We start from the raw sequence: 13423 nt of genomic DNA, 5'->3' as shown, positions 1-13423 counted from the left end.
AGTCTGAATTAAGCAATATTTGTGTTTCTTACACCAGACCACTGGTATTAGACCCAAACTCAAAATTTTGTCCATTAGTGAGAAGGCAAGTTCTTTTCCTACCATTTACCCGGGGTAACCTACCCTTAACTTAGAATTTTTAAACAATTAAGTGTTTCAGGGACTTAGGCATCTTTTTATAAAGCTGAAATAAAAGATAAAAATTGATAAATACCCCAAGCTAAGCACTTCTGAAATGCTTAACTATTAATTAGTATATCTAACTTTTAAATTAATCTGTAGAATTAACTCTACTTAAAAGTCAAAGAGCATAGCAGTACAAGGATGTTTTTCTAATGAGTTATTTTTGGAGGCAAATCATAGCCAGTTGATGGCCAAATTCAACTAAGAATTAAAACCTACCACTATTCCATTCATAGGCAGTAATCCATTCTCTTAATAAATGAAAGGCATTTTAGTATCTCTTGGGAGAGAAACCTATTCTTTCCAGAACAAAACAAATTTCTCTCAGGGATTAGATTTTAAAGACTTTATAGCATTTGCAAAAGGCTTTTGATGTATCCTCTTGCTAATTTAATTTTCTGCTTTTTTTCTGTTAATAGCCAGGACCAATTTGGAATAACTTTTCCATATTATTGAAAATCAGTAAGCAGGAGTCTCAATACTGTCAGGCCACTAATGTATAATGCATCACTACCTTAAAGTGTCGAAGATGGTCAAAAATGGGTTGACCTTTTAAAATTAGAAAGTAGCAAAGGACCTGAGATCGAAAACTCTTCTGTTTAACCTGAAAACTGTCCTATAAACATTATCTTTGATGACCACAGACCAGCATCTGTGTTAACCTGACAGGAGGGCCCAAAAAACTGTCTTCAACAAGCTCTATAGCAGTTTCTTTGCTCCCTGAAAGAATTAATTCATACACATTCCAAATTATATCTGCTTTGCATAAATGAAGTAGACTTTGTAGAAAAGACTGGATTCATTATCATGTAAAATACAGCCATTAGCAGAAAATCTAGTAACTATATTCCCAGACATAACAAGATCAGATTCAGGCTGGAGTTGGGGGATGAGAAGTGGGGTGTTGCTAAAAGAAGCCTTCCTTCTCACAGAGTAATTCACAGGAGTAAATTAAATCACAGTGCCAACAAAGGAAGGTAGAATAGGCCATTCCTCAAACCTACCATCAGAGCAAAATACTCTGTCCAACCGATGCTGAGTGTTAATGCCAGTGTAGGTAAACAGGTCTACATGTTTGTCTCTCAAAAACTTTCTTAAGCTACCTTGCGGCTGGAAAATGTGATAGGAGTCACAAATGCCTATCATGTCGAAACACAGTAGATGTGCTATCATCACACCAATCAGATGCCACAACCAGGAAGTAACTGGTGGTTAATGACGAAAATGCAGAGCACAGAGTACCACAGACCCCACAGCAAGGGCCTGCCTTGTCATCCAGGCAGTGAGGACAAGACGGCCTCAAGGACAGGCAAGGGTAAGGTACAGAGAAGAATGCACGGATGGAAGGGGACATCTGGTGAATGCCTACTAAATGCCAGGCACTGTTCTAGGTACGAGGATACACAGTGAACAAAACAGATGTGGTCCCAGCTTATTTCCCTGTAGGTAAAGACTGACAAAAGACTAATACCAAACTACCGGACAGAGAAAGTCAATTTACAAGGTAAAGGAGAAAAAGTGATAGAGTGTCTTAGGGGTTTTCTGAGCCATGGATGCTTGGGGAAGTCTTCTCTTTGGAAGTTACATTTGAGACCTGAATGACAAGAAAGAACCATCCTCTGTGCTTTCACCCTACAAAATCCATCTTTGATGGGGAAAGGGTAATAGGTGGCAAATTGGAAAGAAGTGATCTGGTCCCATAATTCAGTGGTTTTCACCATTTTGTCGTGTGTTTGAGACACATTTTCAAACATTAGAATGTCAGATTATATTAAAAGGATTATAAAACAAAGCGATCCAAAGTCAATAATAATTGTAACTCAGTCACTCACAACACGTCAGCTAACAACGCCTCTTATCTATAACAGTACCCATACTCATCCAGATGGTCACCAGTGTGCCACGATTCTGAGTCGCTATTAATATTTGCAGCCTATACCACATTCTCTTACATGCACAAGGAAAACTTGTCTCCGGTTAAAGTCAACAGGAGATCTTTGTTAGCGGAGATTTAACACTAAACTTTGCATTTGTTTGTTCTCTGCAAACATAACCTGTTTGGCTTAATAATTGTCTAACAATACCTTGAATGGTACAAATACATTTTATACACTATATATATTCAACTGTGAAAAAAGATACTTAAAATATTTATATTTGGCAGCCTGCCTTTGGGCTATGAGGCACAGGATCATGTGAATGAAATGGTGAACCTGGGTCTGCCACTCTTAAGTTTCTAAGATAGTTATTATTTTTCAGAGAATTCTCAATCTTTTTGTTTGTCCCCTACATGAAATATTAGCAAAAGTTTTCATTTCTTTTATTTTTTCACTGCTGTTGATTTGTCATGGTTAAAAGCCACCAGAAACAGAGCGAATTCTGTCCTTGTATCATGAGACTTTAGAAGCACATTGACACCGTGATCCAGTTTCACCATGGCTAGTCTCATGACTTTACTGAAAATCTATTTTAGAAGATGTTAAGAAATTATGAGAGCTTCCTGTTTGGCGAAGTGCTATGCCACATGGCATTTCAGATATTTATTTTAAAACCTACTAAGTAAATGGGGAAGGAGATGAAAGAAATGAAAAGGAAGAAAAAGAATCCAGAACTGCCCCCCTTCTAGTCATAAACAACTATAGGAAACTTGGAATTTAAAAATCAAAAGATCAAAAACACTGTCTGGAGATGGGCCATCTCTGCCTGGTGGGCCTGGGCAGGGCCATGCCAGCCTGTGTGGTCTCTCCTATTCAGGTTCAGATAAGGCCACGAGAGCCAGATGCTTCCTTCTTAGTGAGATCTAACATGCACAGAATAAAACTTCCTATCAGTTTGGCCTGATGGAGGCTGAGGAGCCTCAGAGAAAGGACAGCCTTACATGGTCCAATCCAGCATTCATTATATGAGGCTCCGGTACCTATGGGACTGAGTGGGCACTGGCCAACTTTCACCTTGCACCGGCCGGAGAAGAACCTCTGAGCAGGAGGAGCCATCAGAATAACATCCCTGTTGTCTGCACTGATGAATGAGTTACACGCAGAAAAGGAAGAGCCCCTGTGACATATCAAAAGGACTAGAAACTGTGGTTGATCCCATAAGCCCAGCATTCAAAATCATCATATGTTAGTGATTTGGATATGATGGCTGTCTGGCTGTGACATCTGTCACTCCATTGATGGTGAGGGTTGATTTGATTTGGGGAGCAAAGAAGGTCTCAAAAAGGAACCAAACACAGGGTCAAGAAGAATGACTTCCTAATCAGCTCCCTAGAGGAGTAATTAATTAATTTAAAAAGATAGAGCAAAAGGGCAGTATTAAAGAATACAAAGTGGATTATATTGTAGGAATGTAAAAAAAAAAAAAAAAAGAGAGAGACTTTGGAGGACTTAGCTAATGCTGGTTAGGAAACACAAAAACAAATAGCCTTTAACATAATGGTTAGATTCCAAACAGCTAACTCCTCTTTTTCAAATAGTTCCTCTAGTGTGATATTCCTGTCTGGCAACTCAGGTTTCTACTGAAGCAGAGACCTCAGCCTCCGTCCTCCAAAAAGCTCTTAGACTCTTTTCATTTTTGCCAAGACATCCATTCATGAAATAAAGAGCAATGTTCTTGGAGCTTAATGGGAAAAACTCTAAAACACTGACATGCCATACCAGGTTATCTCCATGCCCATGGCTGATGGGGCAAAGGACACAGCCGTGACCAGCAGCGAACAGTTACCGGAGTGAATGGTGTTTATATCCTTTCCCTTCTAAGCCCTAGAACCCTCCGCTGAAGAGGCTCCCATTGCTGCTACCAGTAGAGAGGAAACAGCAAAGATCCAAAGGCTGGGACCTTAAAAACTCCTCCCAAACCTCTGGCAAGGGATTTGGGCCTCTTGGGAGCCGTAGGTCTGGCGGAGCACCCAGCTGCTCTCGGGGGCAGATGCTGAAGATTCCAGTCCCTAAACTCAAGCTGTGTCTTTACTGGCACCTTCACTGTCCGCACTGGCACAATTTCTAAGGAAATTGTGGCTACTGGTAGCTGAGCCAATCATCTGAATCCCTACTTTTTATAGAAAATTAGGGGCTTTTAAAACTGGAAGAAAGTTTATTCTTCAGGAAGAAATAATCCTCACTTCTCCATCCCTTTTTTCTCTTTCATTTCCTATTTTCCTCCTTTTTTTTTTCTTTAAATAACAACTGGTTACTTTTAAATGGAAAAGAAGAGTCTAGACACACAGAAAACTCTGGAAAACAAGAAGTGAATGTCTGCCAATTTCACTCACCCTCACTTACTGTGGTTTAAATGAGGAAACAAAACAACAACATAAACAAAAAGCCCAAGAGAAGTTCAGGAACATGCCTTAGGTCACAGAGCAGCTAAGAGTAGATAAAGAAACTAGCTTATAGGTCACCTGACTCCCCAACCAGTCCTGCTGTGCTAAGATCACACAGCTAATAGAAAACTGGATATTTAACCCTTTGCACTCGGATGTCAAGTGTGACTCGACACGGTTAGCAAAAATTATAGAGATTAAAATTACTCTTTGAATGTATTGATAATTCGAAATATAAAAAAATCCAAATAAATAAGTTTGTATGAAAAGAAACTCCAGTTTTTTATTCTACTGCCACACTTTGTAAAATCTGGGGTATTTAAAAAATTAAATCCCGAGTACAATAAAAGAATCGAGAAAAAAAAGCAAGAAAAAAGCGCAATTTTAACCCTTTAACCAAAGGGTTAAAATTCCAGGTGGTGACATCCAGCCATTAGAAGCATTTTTCAACCACTATAAAAAAAAATCAGTTAAGGCTGAGAGAAGAGCTAGGACATGTTTTCTTTAAGTTAAAAATGTCTAATAGTAATTTTCATATGATAAACACTTTTAAAAGAAAATAGACCATATATAATATACATACATACATACATATCAACAAAAGGTGAACACTTTTAGGATTACACTCAACTTATATGGCCTACCTACAGAGGGAACTGTTACATATATTTTAACACACCAAGAAGTATACAAAAGTATTCCAAAGTGAATGAAGTATCCCAAAGTGAACATTCTCATGTTAACTGCCCCTTTGGGCGGAAAAGCCCACCCTTTGAGCTCCCTGCACTATCTATAGGGCAGAATTACAGAGAACAGATCAACAGGGGTGACATGTCCTTCAACAGCAAGCTGGCAGATTTAGTGTCAACAAAGGATCATGGCTGATGCTTTGATTCTATCCAGCCTGGTGTCCCGTCAGCCGGTTATGCGTTGAACACAGTCAAGGCCCGGCTTCAGTCACGCCACATTTAGGTCCACTTGCAAAGCACCACAGAAAACAGAGGAATGAAACTTAACCGTATGCTGAAATTTTCCTCGTATACTTGGAAGCACGGCAAATGCACTTTTTCAGGTTTATGAGCATAAACCCCTAGCATCGAACATTGATTTCCGAGAGTCTTACAAAAGCTCTTCTTATTGCGCCTGCACCGCAGATTTACACTGCTGTAACTCCTGTCAGACATCATCTTAGCTTTATGAATAAATAAAACTATGCTCTAGGGAAACATTGATTTAAGAGGAAAAATCAATACCCATCTAGCATGCGATAGACTTGAGCTTTAAGGCAGCTTATCCCTAAAGTACAATGCAATACTAAGCGTAAAATCATACTTTCTGCTTCCTAATAAAAGACAGGTTAGAGTATGTGAAATTGGCAGGTAAATACTTGCTTTCTGTAGTTCTCAGAATATGAGGAGTACACTTCTCCCTTTGAAAGTATTTAGTTGATATTTCAAAAAAGGAAAAAGAAAGAGAACAAGAAAAAAAGGGATGGGTAAAGTCATGGTGGCAAAATCTTGATAATTTGTGAATCTAGATTGTGACTGTATGAGGGCTCTGCTTCTCTCCTGTGTATGTAAAATTTTTCATCATCAGAATTTAAAAAGTACGTATGTTTGGTTGGAGAAAAATCTCAGGCTAATATCAACCAAGATGCTGATAATGGTCCTCTTTGGGTAATGAATGGACTCATAAGAAAACAGTTTTCCTTCCTTGGGAGTTTCATATTTTCCAACTATTTATAGTGAACATGTATAATGCTTTTACAATTCAGAAAACACACACATAACAAATTCAAGGGAGAAGAGAAAAAAGAAAAAAAGATTAATTAGACTGATTGCAAAGTATTCATATTTTGTTGACTACTGGCTTAGAGATAGCTAAGATTTATTAATATAACCTAACATTTATATTCCAGGCCAATTCTCTCTTACTGCTCTTGGATGTTTTTCAGGGCACAAGCAGGTTGCTATTAAAATTGACTGATTCAGAAAATAAAGCTAACAGCTTATGCTGAAATTAACCTCATCTCTGTGAGCCAAAGATCAAATGTAAGACAAAAGCTGGCTAGAGTCATCATTTCCTCAGCTCTGCAATCACCTAACAATGTAAGCCTATTTTCACAGTGGAGACAGTTGCTAAAAGTTCTGACAAGCCCTGCGGTAACCTCTGATTACAAAGCCACTCCAGAAACCCAAGGCTATTGCTTAGAATTGGTTTGAATTAAAAATGAATCCCATTATTTTCCCCTAGCTCCTCAAAGATGTGGTTCATCGCCAACAGTGTTAAACGTGGGCTCTCAAGAAACATACTTATTTGTTGAGTTGGGTTTGCTCACATTTTCCCAGACAAGTTACTGGTTCTAATGTTCTCCTTGCTTGTCTTTATCTGAAACACACTTGCAAGGTACAGGCATGTTAGAAGGCTGAAAACGGGTTGGAGGGATTTAAATTTTGAAAATCTCAAATGAAAACATCATAAAAATAGCTACTACCAACACCGAACTTGGTGAGGATATTGGATGAATCTACTTCCAAGGTGGAAATGATACACAATTACAGGTTGCAAAAGAAGACAGCCACCATGTTAGTACTGACAGCAGCAGAAGAGGGAAAGGGAACATAAATTGGTTTTGGTGGCTCTTCATTAACATATGGATACTAAAAGTGAAATAGAAAGCAAAGCATATTGTTGAGAAAAATGCTTACACTTAGGAACAAAGCACAGCTTGAGATCAATTACTTTTCATGAATACTATCTTTTTCTTTATTACAGTGTCAGAGATATATTCATTTAAAGAAATTAGAGCATCCACTATGTGTTACTATGCTTCAGGCATTTATTAGATGTGGTAGGTACAAAAATAAGAGCCAAATGCTGCTCTCAAGCTTAGCATCTATAGGAGGGTCAGATATGTAAGTGGATAATTACAGCACAGAGTGCCTAGAGATGTAATTGAAGAACTATGGGAGCCCAGCTAAGGGAGACCAGGGAGGGCTTCTCAGAGGAGATGGAAATTGAGGTGGATCTTGAAAGATGCACTGGAATTTATCAAGAAAAAAGGGGCAACGGCATGCTCAGATATCAGAACAGCAAGTGCAAAGCAAGGCTGGAGAGGCATGATGTGTTGGAACGCCCCAAGAAGTTCAGTCCAAATGAAGCAGAGACTGCAAAGGAGGGGAAGGTAGCCAGTGAACTGCAGGGGTGCCCAGGCTGGATCATGGGGTCCACACCAAGGTGTGTGGATCTCTTCTCAAAGTTACCAGGGCCCAAAGAAGTCACTGGGCAGGAAATCATGTTATAATTTTGGGAGCAGGGCACCTAGAGTGGAGACAGTCTCTTAGAAGAGAGTGATATTATTTAGCTCCAGCAACTGATTGGCACAGAGCTGACGAGGACCAGAACTAAAGTAGTAACCGTGGAGGTAGAAGACAGGAAGGTCAGAAATATATTAATGATTAACATAGTGACAGCTGGCAGGTGACCTCACCAAGCATTAGTCACTGTTCTTGGAACCTTCGTGTATGATCTTAATTCCAGAATCTGGTGTAGGCTGAATGAGGAAGATGAGGGGATGTCAGGGCAGAGATTTCTGGCTTGAATTACTAGGTCGACAGGAATGCCAGTTAATTGAAATATTGATTGCAGGAGAAGAAATCAGTGTTAAGCAGAGGAGTGAAGGAGGCAGGGGAAGACAGTTTCCTTGTATACCTATGAGATTTGGGAGCTGCCTGGCACATATAAGTGAAGATAATCAAAATGCTGGGGACAGGAGTTTGGCAGAAAGCAAAGTGGAAATTCAAGTTAAATAAAGAAAAAAAGAGGCAGAAACCTATCTTGATAGTAAAACTCAAGCAGACAGCCATGTACCAAAAAGTAACACACAATGCTTTCCAGGAATTAGAAGGACTATGATTCTACTACAGAGGCATCTGGTGACCTATTTTAAAATATATAGAGTCTTGAGTTAAATCTTAATTACCCCCAAGTGGAAAATGTTCAGCGTTTCAGGCCACAAATAAACTGTGTAAGGCGAGCAGCTCTAGTGGAAATGGAAGTGAATTCGAGAAAACGATGTCTACTCCCTGAACTGAGATTCTTGTTGAATGTTAGGAGACCAGAGGAAGGCATTTTTGGAGTGTGGATAATCAAAGCTCTTAATGCATTGATTTTTTATTCTAACGAAAGGCAGGCTGATCTCCAGGATCTGCAGTTATATTTAGAAAGGCTGTGGCCTCAGAGGGGAACCCAAAATGACCCTGAAATAGCTCCTTTCTCTCCAAAGACGAAAGGGTTACTCAGGCAAGAAAAAGAATTTTTCAATAAGTTGAAGAAAAGATTTAATGAAAAGACAGTGGCCTATTTGACAAGATTCTTTCTGTCAAGAGATCGGGGCCGGGCGCGGTGGCTCACGCCTGTAATCCTAGCTCTCTGGGAGGCCGAGGCGGGCGGATTGCTCGAGGTCGGGAGTTCGAAACCAGCCTGAGCAAGAGCGAGACCCCGTCTCTACTATAAATAGAAAAAAATTAATTGGCCAACTAATATATATAGAAAAAATTAGCCGGGCATGGTGGCACATGCCTGTAGTCCCAGCTACTTGGGAGGCTGAGACAGAAGGATCGCTTGAGCCCAGGAGTTTGAGGTTGCTGTGAGCTAGGCTGATGCCACGGCACTCACTCTAGCCTAGGCAACAAAGCGAGACTCTGTCTCAAAAAAAAAAAAAAAAAAAAAAAAAAAAAGAGATCGGGAAAATTCAGACCAGATGTACCCCTTCCTTTCCAGGCTATAGAGGCATTGGATAACGATTTATGGTGGATACAGGTAAGGCAGGCCACAGAATTTGAGGTTTATAAATCTTTTAAATGGGTAGACATAGTGCTTCAAAGTCCAGGATTCATTATAAAAGTTGACAACTAGGTAGGAAACGAATTGCTAAAATCAAATATAGAATGTCTTTATGTTAACTTGTTCATTTAGGTCGAATGATTTTTTTTCTATATTTGGTCTGTTCACAGAAGATGGATCCAAAGTCATTAAGGAATTATTGATATAACTTTTATCATCAGCACAAAATGAGATTATGAATACCACTAAAAATCCCAACCATATACACAGCCTTATATATTTTTTGGTGGTGAGCACTGTGTATCCTAGTAATCCCTCCATGAGGCTATCCAATTATTATTCCCATCTCAAAGAAGAGGAAAAAGATTGAGCGAGGATGGCACTTTGCTCAATTTCCCAGAGCAGAACCAAGCAGGACCAGGGATGCGCCCACCACTGACCAATGGGAAACATTATACTGTAGGACGTGCACCCACTGGTGTCTCGGCCTCTTTGGCAGAAGACTCACGGTGCAAAATTCAAATCTGACTTAGCTAGCACTTTGGAGGTTTTTCAGCTTGGAAGCTGTGTGTCTGCAGATCTACAACCCAAACGGAGTCCCCAAATCAATCACTGATGCCTGCACACAAAGTTACACTAAAAGCCAGCTTGAATGAACAATAATGCAGAGTAATGCAGAATAAACCAGATAAATGAATACCTTGAGATCACTCTTTCCCAGCAAGGAAGTTGTGCCCAACTGCCGAAATCAGAGAACGACCTGGTGTTTCCTGAAAAGGAAATACAAGGGGAAATAATTTCAAAATTCTACACTGGATTAAAATTGCAACAAGTAAAAGTAAAATAATGATCTTTTCATTTACATATTTAAGTTTTGGTCAATAAAGAAAGCAACCGAAAAAAAACCTGTTTAACATTTAGCACTTTAAAACCATCAAAAAAGAATGTTAAAAAGCAAAAGTTAAAACTTGCTCTTAAAATATTCACAGACCTATATATATATTGTCACAAATGTTATATATGTAGGAAAATAAAAATGATGGCATTAATCACTTGTGATAATTAATTATTCCCATGCTTTGTTTTTACTCATTGCCACCTCATTTCTTTCTGACGGTAACTATGGGTTACCTGTTACCAGTGCTTCAACCTCACATCTCGAACATGGCTCCTTAGAGTGGTCAAGGCACATGCATTAAAGCAAACACAAAAATGGTTGGATGCTTAAAGAAGATGATAGTCTTGTCAGAAAAGAAAAATGGTGAAACAAAATTATATAGAAGTAATGCTGTAAATGTTATATTTAGCCATATTATTTAATGTCTTCATCTTGAAATGTGCTGTATTTTTGTTAGCATGGTTTCTTATGCTTAAAAATAAAGCTATATCACTTATAAAGATCACTTCCTCCAAGAATAAGTGTGATCCGAGTTTGAGGAATATAATCTCAAATCTAAAATTCGGTTTTTCGTAGAACTGTGGATCTAAGCAGACATGTTAAAATATGCTAAGTGGAAGTAAAAAGCATGGATAGTGAAAGAATGACCTAATAACTAAACTGAATTTTCTTAGGAGAAATATCCACTGAGGCAAACCAATGCCTCCCCCAAGATTTTTTTTTTCTTTTTTGGTAAAGTTTTAAAAGAGAAAAGAAAGAGCTATTTCTTAGAAATGAAAAGCAAAGTAGCACTAGAGAGACCAAAGAGAAATAACTGCCAAGGTGCCAACAAGCAAGGTGACGATCCCTCCACGAGGGGCCTATAGAGTCCACAGCAGCGGCAAGATGAGAGCCCCCAGCCCCCCTCTTATCCCACAGACCCCTGCCCATGCCGTCTAAGGGCCTCTTGGATGTGAGCACCAAGAGAAAAGTGCAGAAGAAGGCGAGAGAACATTACACACCAGGAGAGGCCGGAAAATGGCAAAGATCACATTGCAAGAAAGAAAGGCAATGGAAATTCTCTCCTTTTGGCCTCTTGCTGGGAAATCTCCCTTCCTGAACTACGAAGCATTATGGTTCAGCAACACTGTGGGTTTTGGAAAGTTTCTATTATCAGCCTGAAAATCCATCTTTTATAAAACCAGGAGGACGCATTTCAAGCTCTAAACAACTGCATCAGTAATAAGTACTTGGCCATGACACCTGTTCAAAAGTGGAGAAGTAACTATTTTGAGGGGCTGCTAGTGCTATTTAAAACACTGCCAAATGTGTTTAATAAACACTCACTGATAAACCTCTGTGCTATGTACAAGAGGTACACAAAGGCAAAGATGATGACTTGGCCCAGTTTGGGAGGCCAAGTTACAAGTAAATAGTACAATACAAAGAGACACACGTAATAGGGGAAGTACGCACAGGCTGCGAACACAGCAGAAAAGAGCAGGCTAATTTGGCTCTGGAGGGCTCCATACGTGCAGTTCTCTTGGGATAAAACCCAAGCTCCTGGCGCAGTATGACAATCTCCCCACCACAGTGCCCATCAGCCTGCCCAGTGTCACCTCATCATCCTCACCCTCCATCCTTAGTCCTCCTCACCTCCGCCACACTGTTTTAGAGTCCACGCAGGCGATATAGAAATGAGTATCCAATAAGACACTGGTTTTTCAGCTAGAAACTATAGTACGCTTGTAAAGAGTAGGTGGATCCTGGCACCTGGTAGGTGGGTCCTTCAACTTGTCCCAGCCTCCTGTCCCACTGTGTGCTCAGCCAGTCACATCCTTCTCAATCCTATTCTTCCTTCAGAGTCCAGCAAAGAAACCAACTGTAAACACCAGTGTAGAGTATTATACAATGGTCTAAGACAGGGTTTTCGACCTTGGCCCTGCTGGCATCTTGGGCTGGGTAGTTCTTTGTTTTAGGGTACAGCATCTTGCACCCTGAACTGTGACAACCAAAAATGTCTTCAGACTTTGACGAATACCCCTACAGTGGCAAAATCATCCCCCAAGTTAACAGTCACTGGTCTAACATGAATGACTTATTAAAGCAGAATAATGTTCCTATCCTAACGTCCAGATCATGCAGAAAGACAGCAGTGTGTACAGAGAGAGGCCCTCGGAAAGGGCACTGATGGAGGAGCACTGAGGGAGGAAGGTGCATGTATCGAGCGCCTGCTGTATTCCCAGCCCTGTGTGAGGTCAGTCATCTTATTTAAGACTCACAAAACACCCTTTGCTTCTCCCCACCTCAAGTCAGAAGCTTGCTCCAGCCTCAACAGGCAACACAGTGAATCAGGCACGCTTAGTCTGTGGAACTGTTAAACGCTGGTTGGTCACAGCTCCTTGCCAGTGTCCCAAGTGAAGTTAACAACGCTCAGCAGCCCAGAGTAGTATGGGCTGCTTAAGTCCTGACTTAAACAACGGACCTCCCCGAAAGTGTTTAATGAGACAATGGACAGGAATTCTCCGACTGAGTTTGATCGGGGTCATTTTCTCGCCTCACCTTTGAACGTTCTGGTGGGCTCAACAATCTATCCTATACTCAGCACAGTCAGGTCCCACAGGGTCCCCATGTATTCAAAAAAGGACTGGAGTGGCTTTTTAAATACATGTGTTGATATGTAGTTTTTCCTAATTGGCCTTTTCTGATTCTATTCTAATACAGTCACATCTTCCATACTAATACCTATTCAAATACTTTATTTAAAGGAGCATGTCCATGAGCCGGTCACTTTGTAGATGGGGTTTCAATACTGACCAGGACACAATTCCCTGTCTTCGTGGAGCTATCTAGTGGAGGTGGGAAACGAGCCAAACATCTGGCAGAACAGCTGTGATCACTGAAGGAAACAGAAGCAGTGTGGGGTAAGGACTGCTGGTGGGGGGGGGTTCTTCTTTAAGTGGGGGAGTCAGGAAAGACGTCAGTGGCATAATGTCGGGTGAGTGGAGATTTGAAGGAGGTGGTGGAGAGGCAGGTCAGGAAGGGGCTGGTCCTGCTGGCCCCTCCATGTGGCCATCTCAGAGAGCCAGAGCATGCCCCGTGCTTCTGTGGCCACTGTAGGGGGCCTTGTTGGCCGTGGGCACACATGCACACCTGGGCAGATCCACAGGGGCAATAGGAGGAAGTTCTTTTCTAAG

General features: G+C 40.6%; 1 protein-coding gene across 2 annotated transcripts in view; it reads right to left on the bottom strand.

Annotated features, from left to right (window-relative positions):
- The window catches only part of PAG1 (phosphoprotein membrane anchor with glycosphingolipid microdomains 1), a 138189-nt gene that overhangs the window by 82162 nt on the left and 42604 nt on the right, over window positions 1-13423 (bottom strand). For both annotated transcript variants that reach the window (XM_076005198.1, XM_076005197.1), the window contains exon 2: window positions 10050-10119. The gene's annotated coding sequence lies outside the window, so the exon portion shown is untranslated. The remainder of the gene's footprint in view (window positions 1-10049; window positions 10120-13423) is intronic.

The sequence above is a fragment of the Microcebus murinus genome, chromosome 7, assembly GCF_040939455.1.
Source record: "Microcebus murinus isolate Inina chromosome 7, M.murinus_Inina_mat1.0, whole genome shotgun sequence".
Lineage (NCBI taxonomy): Eukaryota > Metazoa > Chordata > Mammalia > Primates > Cheirogaleidae > Microcebus > Microcebus murinus.
The sequence above is the reverse complement of the archived record's forward strand: the minus strand, read 5'-3'. Positions and strand labels throughout refer to the sequence as shown.